At 37.5% G+C, this 12,650-nt stretch overlaps 1 protein-coding gene across 1 annotated transcript in view; it reads left to right on the top strand.

Moving 5' to 3' along the window:
* Nucleotides 1–12,650, top strand: part of TSPAN7 (tetraspanin 7) — a 123,464-nt gene that overhangs the window by 34,403 nt on the left and 76,411 nt on the right. The gene's annotated exons all lie outside the window — the stretch shown is intronic.

Below are 12,650 nucleotides of genomic sequence, written 5' to 3'. Positions count from 1 at the left end.
AACATAGCATTCTGTCCTGCATTAGTTTATTCTATTGACAAAGTAGTTGTGATATATTTCTTGGTTTCCAGTGTCTTCCAGAGTCATTATTATTTTTTAAATTTTATTTTAGACTCAAACACCAGAACACAAATACAGAATAGAGAAAAGAAAAAAAAATATCATAAACTTAAATATTGGAAGTCAAATAGAAAGAAAAGAAAAAAAGACATGTCATATGCATAGCAGAACATAAGAGAGGACTCAAAATACATAATGATAAATTTTCATTTCAAGAAAACCTGTCTGGTAAATGCTACACGTATTGTGAGCTGTCAGTCCTGAAGTACATGCTTCTGGATGTTCTCAGGGACCAGATCACCATAGCACATCTCTTGTCTCTGTCTCACTGTTTACTTTCTTTGGGTTCTCTAGCTGCTTTTAAAATCTCCCGCTTCATCACCTTGTCATTCAACATCTTCGGTGAATCCTCAGTTTTCCCCAGAGTATTGGACTACAAATCCAGTGAAGTTTGCCTAGCTCCTCCATGTCTCTTCCTTTGCCTCCAGAGAAGCCAGCTCCTTTCGAAGACATGTCACATAAATACAGTATATTTTTCTTGAGCTATCTACTCATCTGGAAAACCTGAAGACATATAGCATCTGAAGTTTCTTGGTTTTGTTTTTTGTTCCATGAATGCTTGGGAAAAGCCTCAATTTTTTTTAAACATTCTGATTTGTTATTTATTTTAATATTAGTTTCTTTTTAAATTTTGGTTTTCAAATTACCTCCCTTCCATCCCCTACCACAGCCACTGAGAAGGCAAGCAATATTCAGTTATACATGTGAAATCATGCAAAGTATATTTCTATCTTAGCCATATTTTTTTAAAAAGCAAGAAAAATAAAAAATAAAGTGGGAAAATTATACTTCAGTTTTCAAAGTTCATCAGTTCTCTTAAGGTAGATAGCATTTTTTCATCATATGTTCTTTGGAATTGTCTTGAATCATTGTAGCCAGGTCTTTCACAGTTGATTATCGTTACAACATTGCTGTATGATCTCCCAGTTTTTCTTACTTCACTTTGCATCAGTTCATATAGTTCTTGCCACGCTTTTCTGAAACCATCCCCCTTGTTCTTTCTTATAGCATAATAGTACTCCAGTCACAGTCATATGTTACAACTTGTTCAATCTTTCCCTAATTGATGAGCAACCTCTCAGTTTCCAATTTTTTGCCACCGTAAAAAAAGCTGCATATAGGTCCTTTTCCTTTGATCTCTTGGGGTACAGACTAAGTAGCAGTATCACTGGGTCAAAGGATGTGCACAGTCTTAAAGCCCTTTGGACATCATTCCAAATTGTTCTCCAGAATGGTTGGAATATTTCAGTATTCCACCAGCAGTTCTTTAGTGTATCGATTTTTTCCTCTATCCCTCTAGCATTTGTCATTTTAAATAGGTGTGAGATAGCACTTCAGAGTTCTTTTAAGTTGAATTTCTTTAATCAGTAGTGATTTAGAACTTTTTTTATATGACTGTAGAAAGCTTTGATTTCTTCTGAAAACTGCTTTTGACAATTTATCAATTGGGAAATGGCTCTTATTTTTGTAAATTTGACTCAATTCTACACTCAGTACATATTTGAGAAATGGACCTTTACCAGAGAAACTTGTAAATGTTACTTCATTGTCCATGGTACCTTTTAGCATAATGTAGTTTCTCTGATTATTTCTTTTAATTAAGTCTGTTTTTGGTTCTGCTTTGTCTGAGATCATGATTGCTAGCTCTGCCTATTTTACGTCAGCTGAAGAGTATTAGATTCTGCTTGAGCCCTTTAATTTAATTGTCTTTCTGTTTCAAGTGTGTCTTTTGTAAACAGCATGTTGTTGGATTTTGGTTTCTAATCCATTCTCCTGTCTGCTTCCGTTTTATGGATGAGCTCATCCCATTCACAGTTATGATTGTTATGTATTTCTCTCCATCCCATCTTCTTCTATTTCTCTGTCTCTGTCTCTCTCTTTCTCTGTCTCGTTTGTCTGTCTGTGTCTTTGTCTTTCTCTTTCTCTCTCATCCCTCCTCAGAAAGTAAGTTCTAACCACTGTCTCTCTTAATCCACCTTCCCTTCTGTCTCCTACTCCCATCCATGCCTCTTATTCTCTTCCCCTCCTGTTTCCCTATTGTGTAAGTTACATTTTCTGTACACAACTGAATGTGTGTGTTTGTATATTCTTCCCCTTTTGGACCAATTCTGATGAGAATGAAATTCAAGCATTGCCTATCACCTCCCTCCCATTTTGCCCTCCATTTTAAAAGCTCTTTCTTGCGTGGCCCTTTTGTGTGAGACAGTTTCCCCCATTTTACCCTTTCCTTCCCACTTCTCCCAGTGCATCACTCTTTCTCACTCCTTCATTTTTTTGGAAATCATTTCAATATAATCCACTCACATCCATGCCCTCTGGCTATACCTTTTTACTCACCTAGTAATGATAAAATTCTTAGGCATTATGTGTAACATAAAAATGTAAACAGTTTAACTTTACTGAATCCCTTATGATTATTTTTTCATGTTTATCTTTTTATGCTTCTCTTGAGTCTTCTGTTTAAATGCCACAATTTCTGTTCGGCTCTGATCTTTTCATCAGGAATGCTTGAAGGTTCTCTTTTCATTAAATATCCGTTTTTCTTCCAAAGGATTACATTCAATTTTGCTGGGTAGGTTATTCTTGGCTGTAATCCTAGGACTTTTGCCTTCAGGAATGTCATATTCCAAGCTGCTAAATTGTGTGTGATCCTAACTGTGGCTTCATGATATTTGAATTGTTTGTTTGTGGTTGCTTGAAGTATTTTCTCTTTGATCTGGGAGCTCAGGAGTTTGGCTATAATATTCCTGGAAGTTTTCATTTTGTGATCTCTTTTAAGAGGTGATCAATGGATTCCTTCAATTTCTACTTTACCCTTTGGATCTAGGATATCAGGGCATTTTCCTTGATAATGTCTTGAAATATGACATCTAGGTCCTTTCTTTGACCCTTTAAGGTAGTCCAATAATTCTTACATTATCTCTTCTTGATCTATTTTCCAGGCCATTTGTTTCTCTAGTGAAATATTTTACATTTTCTTTTGACTTTGTCTTATTGTTTTTTCATAGTTCATAGAATCATTAGCTTCCACTTGCCCAATTCCAATTTTTAAGGAATTATTTTCTTTAGTGAGATTTGTGTCTTCCTTGGGAAGACCTTATGGCAGATCTTCCCTGCCACCATAGTAGCTTTTTATAGTCAATTCTTTTTTTGTTGTTTGCTAATTTTTCCAGTCTGTCTTCACTTCTAACTTTATGTTAAAGTTGGGCTTTGCTTATCAGGGGTAGGTTTGTGCTGCTGTTTTCAGTGCTAGTTCTAGGGGACTGCAAGTTTTTGGTGCTTCCTAGGTGGTATGATCCTGGGAGAGGTATGGTCACTGTTCTCCTGTTCTGAGCTCTGGTCTTTATCCAGGAAGGGCCTCTGCTCCCCTGAGACTGACCACCAAGTGCTCCTCTCTGCCCTGGAATTGCAACCTAGAACTGTAGATGCACAGCAGGGTTGCCAGTCAGTGCTAGCTGCACCCAGTGTCTCTAAAGGGGTTTCCAGTAATCCTTTTCTGACCAGTTGTCTGACCCCCTTACTGTCTCTGGTCTGAGAGTGCCCCAAGCTGCTGATGCTGTGGTCTCTGTTGTGGCCTTTGTTGCCACCACAACCTGTGGCTTCTGGGAAGGCCTCCACCCTGGTGCTGCAGACTTCTCCTACTGACCTCTTAAGTTTTCTTAGGCTGGAAAAATGTCTTCCTCAGACCTTACGTTGGCTCTACTGTTCCAAAATTTGATTTGAGGTTTTATTTTATTTTTATTTAAAGTTGTCTGAAGAGGAATTTTAGGAAAATTCAGCTGGGTGACTGCCCCTAATTTGCCATCTTGGCTTCACCACATATTTACTTTTTAGAAGCTATCATTTTATTTCTTTAATTTTTTGGAAAATTGTTTCATTATACAAGTTTTTGTGCTTGGCCTGTTGTGCTTAGGTGGTCCATGTCAAATTTATTTATTTATTTATTTTGTTAAGAGTTTGTAAAGCTTAGATGGGAAGAGAAAACAACAGAATCTCATTTTTCTACTGTTGCTTGGTTAAGTGGGAAGAGAAAAAGGAAAGAGTATCATTTTTCTCACTTGATGTCTCAACTCTCACTATATACATGAATAAGAATCATATATAATGAGAAGGTAGGTCCAGGTTGCACTCTGTGCTAGTAGGTCAGAGCAAAGATTAATCTTAGTAAGAAGATGAATCTACTAGAAATAATGATATTTTTGTATTTGCTGACTGCTGTTCTTTAAAGTACATCTTACTTAAAAGGACTTTATAAAGCTTTTTTCTGTACTGATATAGACTGTTTTTATGTCGTGATGGTACTGACTCATCATTAGGTGAAAAAGTGTTTCGAGTTGTCTTTCTAGTAGTAATGGTTCATACTGTATCTCCCATGGTTCCCTTACACATACCTATTCTAATAGGCAGAGCTGAGGAAGTTGTTTGTGGGCTTAGAGGAGGGTTCTGTTTTGCTGGTTCTACTACCTCTTCTCCTGAAATAAACTGATTCATTAGTGAGTAAAATTTGACCTTCCTCAATTAGTTCCATTATTGAACTGAGATAACCTGCACATAAATTTCACATTTAAAGCACTGCATCATGTATTATAAAGGATATAATTACATTTAAGGTAGTACACCTGACTTTAAGGAATTTTAAAACTTAATAGGTCAAATAAGAAACATATACAAATAACTATAATACAAGGTAGCCCTTAGTAAATCTGAAATGAACGTGTTTATAGAAGTTCAAAAGAAGGAGAGAAAAGGCTTATGTCTGCTTTAATAAGCAAAATTAGGTATTCATCCCTGTCTCTCTTCCATGACCTGAAGGTACTAATGACAATGAAATGAGTTGGATAATCAGAGAGAGAAAAAAAAAAAACATTGGGGCTATGGTTGGGATAGAGAGGCAAATAATTAACCTTCTACCCCCAGTAACCAGTAGTGTCAGATTTTAGGGAAGTGGGGTCCTAATAGAAATTCATCCTTAACAAAGCTGTCAGAATAGTCTTGCTAAATAAGTAGGTCAAGTCTGGACCATACACTTCCATACTCAATCTCACTGCAGTTCAGGATTTGAACTAGTTTGATCTAAAATGTGAGCTTTGTGCATTAAACTTGTTCTATCTCATCTCATTTTCATTCCTCAGCCTACTGGGAAAAACATAATTTACAAATAATTATTATTAAATAATTAATAAATTTTAGCTATTGAAGGGCAAGACTTCTAATTTGTGGGAGTTTGGGATATAGGAAGAAAGATAAGAGATCTCCTTGGGACAGACAAAGGTAGTTAAGTGGGCTTTGAGGTGTGGTTAAACCTCTTCCATAGTATCTTCATTGTCCGTATTTGGCACATTGATCTGTTAATAGCAAAGAAGCTCATTTGAAATGAACTTAAGGGAATATAGAATGAGAAAGTTCCCTAAAATGTCCTCCAGGTAAGAGATGTGTAGATGTATAATTAGACTTTAGTACCTTTTATTGTATTTAATTGATGGGTTTTTATAAATGATGTTCCTATAGAAACAATAAGAGAGAACCAAAGCATATTTAGATGTTCAACATATACATAAATGATCATTATTAGGAGTAGATTTTGATAAGCTGACCTACCCAGATTGTCAGCCCAAGCTAGTGTTAGCAACCTTTGTTTTATCAGAATACACATTTGGTTATGGAATATCCATTCCAGATGCTTTAAAAAAAAAAAACAATAACAACACTGTTCTGCAGATGGATAGGTGAAAGTAATTTAATATCCAACCTTTATAGAAGTATTCTCTCTGAGGCAGGTGATGTCCTGATCTTAAAGAGTGTAACATAGGCAGAAAAGCCAGCAGCCACTTTGAAAATGAGTACTGTTTGTGGTGAAAAAGATTGTTCTTATTAGCTTCAAAATTTGCTGTCCAACCATAATTAAGTAGCACTTCAATTTTAAGCAATTGCAAGCTGGGGTCAGTTTTGAAGACTAGTTGATGACTGCAGGGAGGAACTTCACATACCCTCTCTGAAGCCACCCTGCACTTCTATGATAATGAAAAGAGTCCTATGATTAATTGGCATCTGTGTGATTTTTGTAGCTCTGTCCCTTGCACATAGTAGGTGTCCAGGACATGTTTAAATTGAATTTATTGCATCTATATTACAGAAATGGACCACACAAAAGCCTTGTGAAAACACCTTTGAGTCATTATTCATGACTTTTTATGTTGTCATAGTTGAGAAAGTGATATAGTGGAGGAGTTTTCTCTGTTTATATATTCATTTTAAGAAACCTTTATGGTAGTGATTGTTACTTTCAAACAGCCTATGATAGATATCTTCTAGGATTAACTATGATGGAGTTGTATGTATTGCTGAGATAAGAGTTTTGGGCTGTAAAAAGTGATCTAGTCCAATCCTTTCATTCGACCTCAGACATGTACTAGCTATAACATCCTGGGTAAGTCACTTCACTTCTGTTTGCCTTGGTTTCTTCATCTGTAAAATGGGAATAATAATAGCACCTATCTCCCAGGGTTTTTGTGAGGATCAAATGAGATAATACTTGTAAAATGCTTAGCACAGTGCCTGGCACATAGTAAGCACTATTAGCTACTAGTACTGCTGCTAGTTGGGAAACTGAAATCCTGAGAGGTTTTGACTTGCCTAAGGTCAAAAAGGTAGTTAGTGATAGAACAGGTATTGCCTTAATTTCTCCCTCACCAAACCCAAACCTTATTCTTCCTCACCACCTTAACCAGATTTTTTAGTAGTCTTTTTATTAACATAACTATTTAAAATATTAGAGAGTTTGAAACAGAGGAAGGAGCTTTAAGTAGGAGGAGATTTAGGCAGGATACAGCTGGTTGGACTAAAAAAAGACTAGGCCAGGAAAAACACACACACACACCACACACACACACACACACACACACACCCCCCAAATACAGAGGTTTTTCCAGGCTGAAGTAGAGCTGATGGTGATGGTGATGATTGTTATTGACATGCACGTTTCATGAAAGAGTTGAGATTTTGATTAGTCTTTTTTTCTTTTTTTTTGCATATTTTATTAATTTATTTTGATTTATCAACAATCACTTCCATATGCTTTTGAGTTTAAAATTTTTCACTCCCTTCATCCCCACCTCCCTCCCCAAAATAGTGTACGATCTGATATAGGCTATACATTTACATTCCTATTAAACATATTTTCACATTAGTGAGGTTGTAAGTAAAAATTAAACCAACAGGAGGAACCATCAGAAAGAGGAAACAAAATTCAACAGAAGAGAAAAAAAAAGATAGTGATTCAACTTTCACAGTTATGATTACTATCTGTGTCTTTTTCTCCATCCTTTTCCCCCCTGTTCATGCTTTTCTTTCTCCTCTCTCCCTTCCCCCTCACCAGTACTTTGGTTTTGACCACCACCTCCTTCAGTCTCTCCTGCCTTCTATTTTCCCCCTCCCACCTCTTTCCCTTCCTCCCCACTGCTTCTTCCCTCCCTTCCATCCCCCCTCCCTTTTCTTTTCCCTTTTCCCTCCTACTGCCCATAGGGCAAGGTAGATTTCCATACCTAACTGACTATGTTATTCCCTTCTTGAGCCAAATCTGATGAGAGCAAGGTTCAAACAATGCTCACCCCCCTCCCTTCTTTCCCTCTGCTGTAATAGGATTTTCTGTCTTTTCCTGTAATGTAATATACCCTCGTCTGCCTCCTCCTTTCTCAGTACATTTTCTAAGAGCAGGCTAATCCATTTACTTGGATCCATTTAACCCACTTGATTAGATTTTCTTTTATCATTACATCAAAGTCAACTAGTATCTACCGCCTTTATGTATACTCCTTTAACATGGTGTAGTAACAATACAGTTCTCAAGAGTTGCAAGTGTCATCTTCCCTTGTAGGGATGTAAACAGTCCACCCTTATTAACAACATTTTGTATCTTTCTCTCCCATTTAACTTTTTATGTCTTTCTTGAATCTTGGACTTGAAGATCAAATTTTTTGTTGAGCTCTGGTCTTTCTATGAGGAAGGTTTGGAAGTCCCCTATTTCATTGAATATCCATCTTCTCCCTTGAAATATCATGCTCATTTTTGCAGGATAGTTGATCCTTGGCTGCATTCCCAGCTCCTTTGCCTTATGGAATATCATGTTCCACGCCCTGCGGTCTTTTAATGTAAAAGCTGCAAGGTCCTGTGTAATCCTGACTGTGGTTCCATGATATTTCTTTCTGGCTGCTTGCAGCAGCGCCTTGTCTTTCATCTGGTAATTTTGGAATTTTGCAATTATATTCCTTGGCGTTGTCAATTTGGGCTCTCCTTCAGGAGGTGAGTGATGTATTCTTTCTGTGGTTATTTTACCTTCTGGTTCTAGGACTTCAGGGCAGTTTTCCTTTATGATTTTCTGAAAGATACTGTCCAGTCTCTTTTTTTCATCATGATTTTCAGGTAGTCCATTGATTTTTAAATTGTCTCTCCTAGATCAATTTTCCAGGTCGGTTGTTTTACCGATGAGGTATTTTAAGTTTTCATCCATTTTTTCATTTTTCTGTTTCTGTTTGACTGATCCTTGTTCTCTTATAGAGTCATTAGCTTCCATTTGTCCAATTCTAGTTTTCAACAGATTGTTTTCTTCTGTTAGTTTTTGTACTTCCTTCTTCAGTTGGCCAATTGTATTTTTTAAGGACTCTTCTACCTCTCTCATTAGACTTTTAAAATCCTTCTTGAGCTCTTCTAAGAAGGCTTTTTGGGCTTCAGACTAGTTCATATTCCCTTTTGATGTTGCAGATGTGGGTTTGTTGACAGTGTTGTCCTCTTCAGAATTTCTGTCTTGATCTCCACTCTTTTCATGATATGAATCTATGGTATGTTTCTTTTTACTCATGGTTTCTTTATTCCCTGGCCTTTAAAGAGATTGAGCTCTCCTGCTGGGGAACAGAGAGCACTGAGCCAAGTTTCTTGTGTTGGGAGCCTAGATCTTGGTCACTGGCTTTGTGTGCTGGGGCCTCTTATGTTGACAGTTGGAGGCTGTAGGGTTTTGGCAGCTTACCTCGTGTTGGGCTGGAACCAGCAAGGCTGAAACTTTCAGGCAATTCTAGGTTGCCTGCTTTTCCTTTCCTTTAGCTTTCTTCAGCTCCTTTAAATGGGTGCTGCAGGGTGTTTATCTGCCTGGGCCCCCCCCTGCAGTGCTGCCTCCCCCATTTCTGCTAATGCACTGGGAGATTCCTTTGTGGTAGAGTGCTGCAGCACCTGGTGTTTTTCTGAGCTGGTTTCCACCAGTTCCGCCGCCCTCACTGAGACACTCGGAGGTCCAGGTGTTGATATTTGCCTGCTCTACCACCTGGGCTTCAGGATCTCCTCCTGGTTGACAGTTGGGTTGGAATCAGCAAGGCTGGGACTTTAGGAATACCCTAGGTTGTTTTCTTCTGCTCCTTTCAGATGAATGCTGCAGGGTGCTTCTCCGCCTGTGGCCCTTTGTAGTGCTGCTTCCCTTTTTTTTGCTGAGGCACTGGGAGATCATTTTGCTGCGTTGCTGCACTGTTGTTCCCCTTCTTCTAGTTCAGCTGTTTCAGGGCTTTTTTTTCCTAGGGTGATATTTTCTGGGTTTTCAGAGGTTGATAGGGGAGGGTGAGAGCAACTACCTTTTTACTCCACCATCTTCTTGATTAGTCTTTAAAGGCTATGAAGGAACTTCGTAAAATGAAGTAAGAGAAAGAAAACACTGCATGCATAGGAATGAAGAATAAAAATGCATTTATTAAATGCTTATTACATACTAAGTAATGCAATGAATGCTAAGAATACAAATACAGAAGTAAAGATGGTGCCTGCCCTCAAGGATCTGATATTCGAACAGGAGAAGAGGACACATAATGGAGTGGTGGCCTGGGGTGTACTTTGTTCTAGAAAATTACAAGGATTTTAAGTGGGGGCCATAGGAAACCATATTGACGCACACTCTCCTTCATGAAAAATAGTAGAATTTATTTGAGCATGATTTTGTTATTGGAAAGATCCAGTCCTATCTATAATTGGAAAATTGCAGAAGTTAAATAGTTAAATTATTTGTATATAATTACAAATATGATATATATTATTTATAGAATATTATGCATGCTATGTTATTAATATATTATATAAACATTTTATAATTAATAATTAATTAAAATAAAACTTCAATTTCCTCTGTTTCCACTCTCAACCCAGTAATTAGACATTTCATTTCTTCACTATTCTTTGCTCTGGAGTCCCTTGTCCTACCAACACTGTTTTCTTGCCAAGCATCTGTCCAGGCTTATTCCCTGCATCCTCTGCATCTATTCTAAATCATGAATGGTTGAATGGAACTGAAGGAAGTCTCACAGCCGTGATGACTAGGTACATGCAAATTCATCTTGTCCAGTCTCTACTGTGCCCTCACTGTCGTAGGGTTATCTTTCTATTCCCTTTCATATTCTTTCTCTCATTTTCCACAGCAGCTATTCCAGACCTCCTCTTCTGTACCATACCTTACCTCTCAGCTGAATTCCTGGGCTGTTACTGCGCTGACACCATTTTAAATGAACTCCCCGTTCTCCTGTTCTCTTCATCTCAAAGCACTTTGATATAATCTTTCACTCTCTATCTTCCTTTCTACCAGTCTCTAACAAAGCAGTGGCCCTTCTTGCCAAAGCCAACCTCTCTAGATGTACACTTGATTATCCTATTCCTTCATATCTTCTCCATCAGATTGCAGCCTAAGTCCTCTCTCCCTCTCTCTCATCTTCAGCCTCTCCTATCGATTTCTTCCTTACTGCCCACAAACATGTCCAAGTCTTCCCCATTTTCAAAAAAACCTTTACTATACTCTGCCATCCTCTCAAGCTACTCCCTCATCCCTTTCTCAGACTTTTTGAAAAAAGCTGTCTTATACTCACTACCTCTAAGTCTTCTTCACTTACCACCCTTACCCGCAGTGGTATAGATGACTCTATGTCATCTAGCCATAAGGCCTTTTCTCTTTACCTCACACATGACACTTCATCTCTAATTTCTGTGCCTTGGTTGTTAACTGTATCATATGACTAGAATGTAGAATGCTTTCTTTTTTGTTTTTTCCAATTTTCATCATTTTTATTTAAAGTTTTGAGTTCCAAATTCTCTTTCTTCCTTCCTCGGTCCTTCGCTTCTTCCCCCCAGACAGCAAGCAATCAGATAGAACTTATACATGTGAAATTATGCAAAACACTTGCATATTAGTCATCTTGTACAAGAAGACTCGAATAAAAGAAAACAATGAAAGAAAGCAAGTGAAAAACAGCATGCTTCAGTCTGTATTCAGTCAATCTCAGTTCTTTCTCTGGAGGCAGATAGTATGCTTCATCATTAGTCCTTTGGGATTGTCTTGGATCATTGTATTGCGGAGAATAGCTAAGTCATTCACAGTTCTTCATTGAATAATATTGCTGTTACTGTGTACAACATTCTCCTTGTTCTGTTCAGTTCACTATGCATCAGTTCATTTAAGTCTTTCCAGGTTTTCTGAAATCATCCTGCTTGTCATTTCTTGGACTTAGTAATGTTCTATTACAATCGTACCATAGCTTTTTTAGCCATTCCCACATTGATGGGCATTCCTTTGATTTCCAATTCTTAGCTACCACAAAAGGAGCTGCCATAAATATTTTTGTACAAATGGGTCATTTCCCCTTTTTTAGATGTTTTTGGGATATAGACCTAGCAGTGATATTACTGGATTAAAGGATATACACAGTTTTATAAGCCTTTGGGCATAGTTCCAAATTGCTCTCCAAAATGGTTGGATCAGTTCACAACTCCACCAATTGTACATTAGTGTCCCAGTTTTCCCACATCCCCTCCAACATCCACCATTTTCCTTTTTTGTCATATTAGCCACTCTGATAGGTGTGAGGTGGTACCTCAGAGTTGTTTTAATTTGTATTTCTCAGATCAATAGTGATTTAGAGCATTTTTTTCATATGAATGTACTCCTTTCTTACCTCTGCCTAATAGTCCTTCTCTTCCTTCAAGATACAACTTAAACCTATTTCTGCATGAAGCCTTTCCTGATTCTCCTAGATGTTAGTATCTTCTCTCCATTACTACCTTGTAGTTAGCTACTTTTATGTATTCACATTTATTAAATTTATTTTGTGCTATATATATTTGTGTACATACTTGTTTTAGAATCTAAACTCCTTGCAAATAGGGGTTATATCATTCATTGTATTTGTAACCTCAGCACGTAATGCAGTACCTGGAATAGAGTAGATGATTGGCAAATATTTATCAGTTACTTAATACAGCACATATTACTTAAGCTTTTTTTTTCTTACCCTAAAATATACCTATCTCTATCTCTGTCCTTCTTCATTGAAAAAGGAATGTTCTTAGACCTGGCATTGTTACTGCAAGACCCTTGGATAAAATGAATATGGAGCATCTGAAAGAAATAGTGGTAGAAAAACTGGCTTTCAAACTCTGGATCTTTTTTAATCTGAGAACCAAGAACTAGTAAAGTTATAGTAGAGCACCTTGCCCTCTGGGCAAAATAGAACAGA

Source organism: Phascolarctos cinereus, unplaced genomic scaffold (genome assembly GCF_003287225.1).
Source record: "Phascolarctos cinereus isolate Bilbo 61053 unplaced genomic scaffold, phaCin_HiC Scaffold_726;HRSCAF=1367, whole genome shotgun sequence".
NCBI classification, from domain to species: domain Eukaryota; kingdom Metazoa; phylum Chordata; class Mammalia; order Diprotodontia; family Phascolarctidae; genus Phascolarctos; species Phascolarctos cinereus.
The sequence above is the reverse complement of the archived record's forward strand: the minus strand, read 5'-3'. Positions and strand labels throughout refer to the sequence as shown.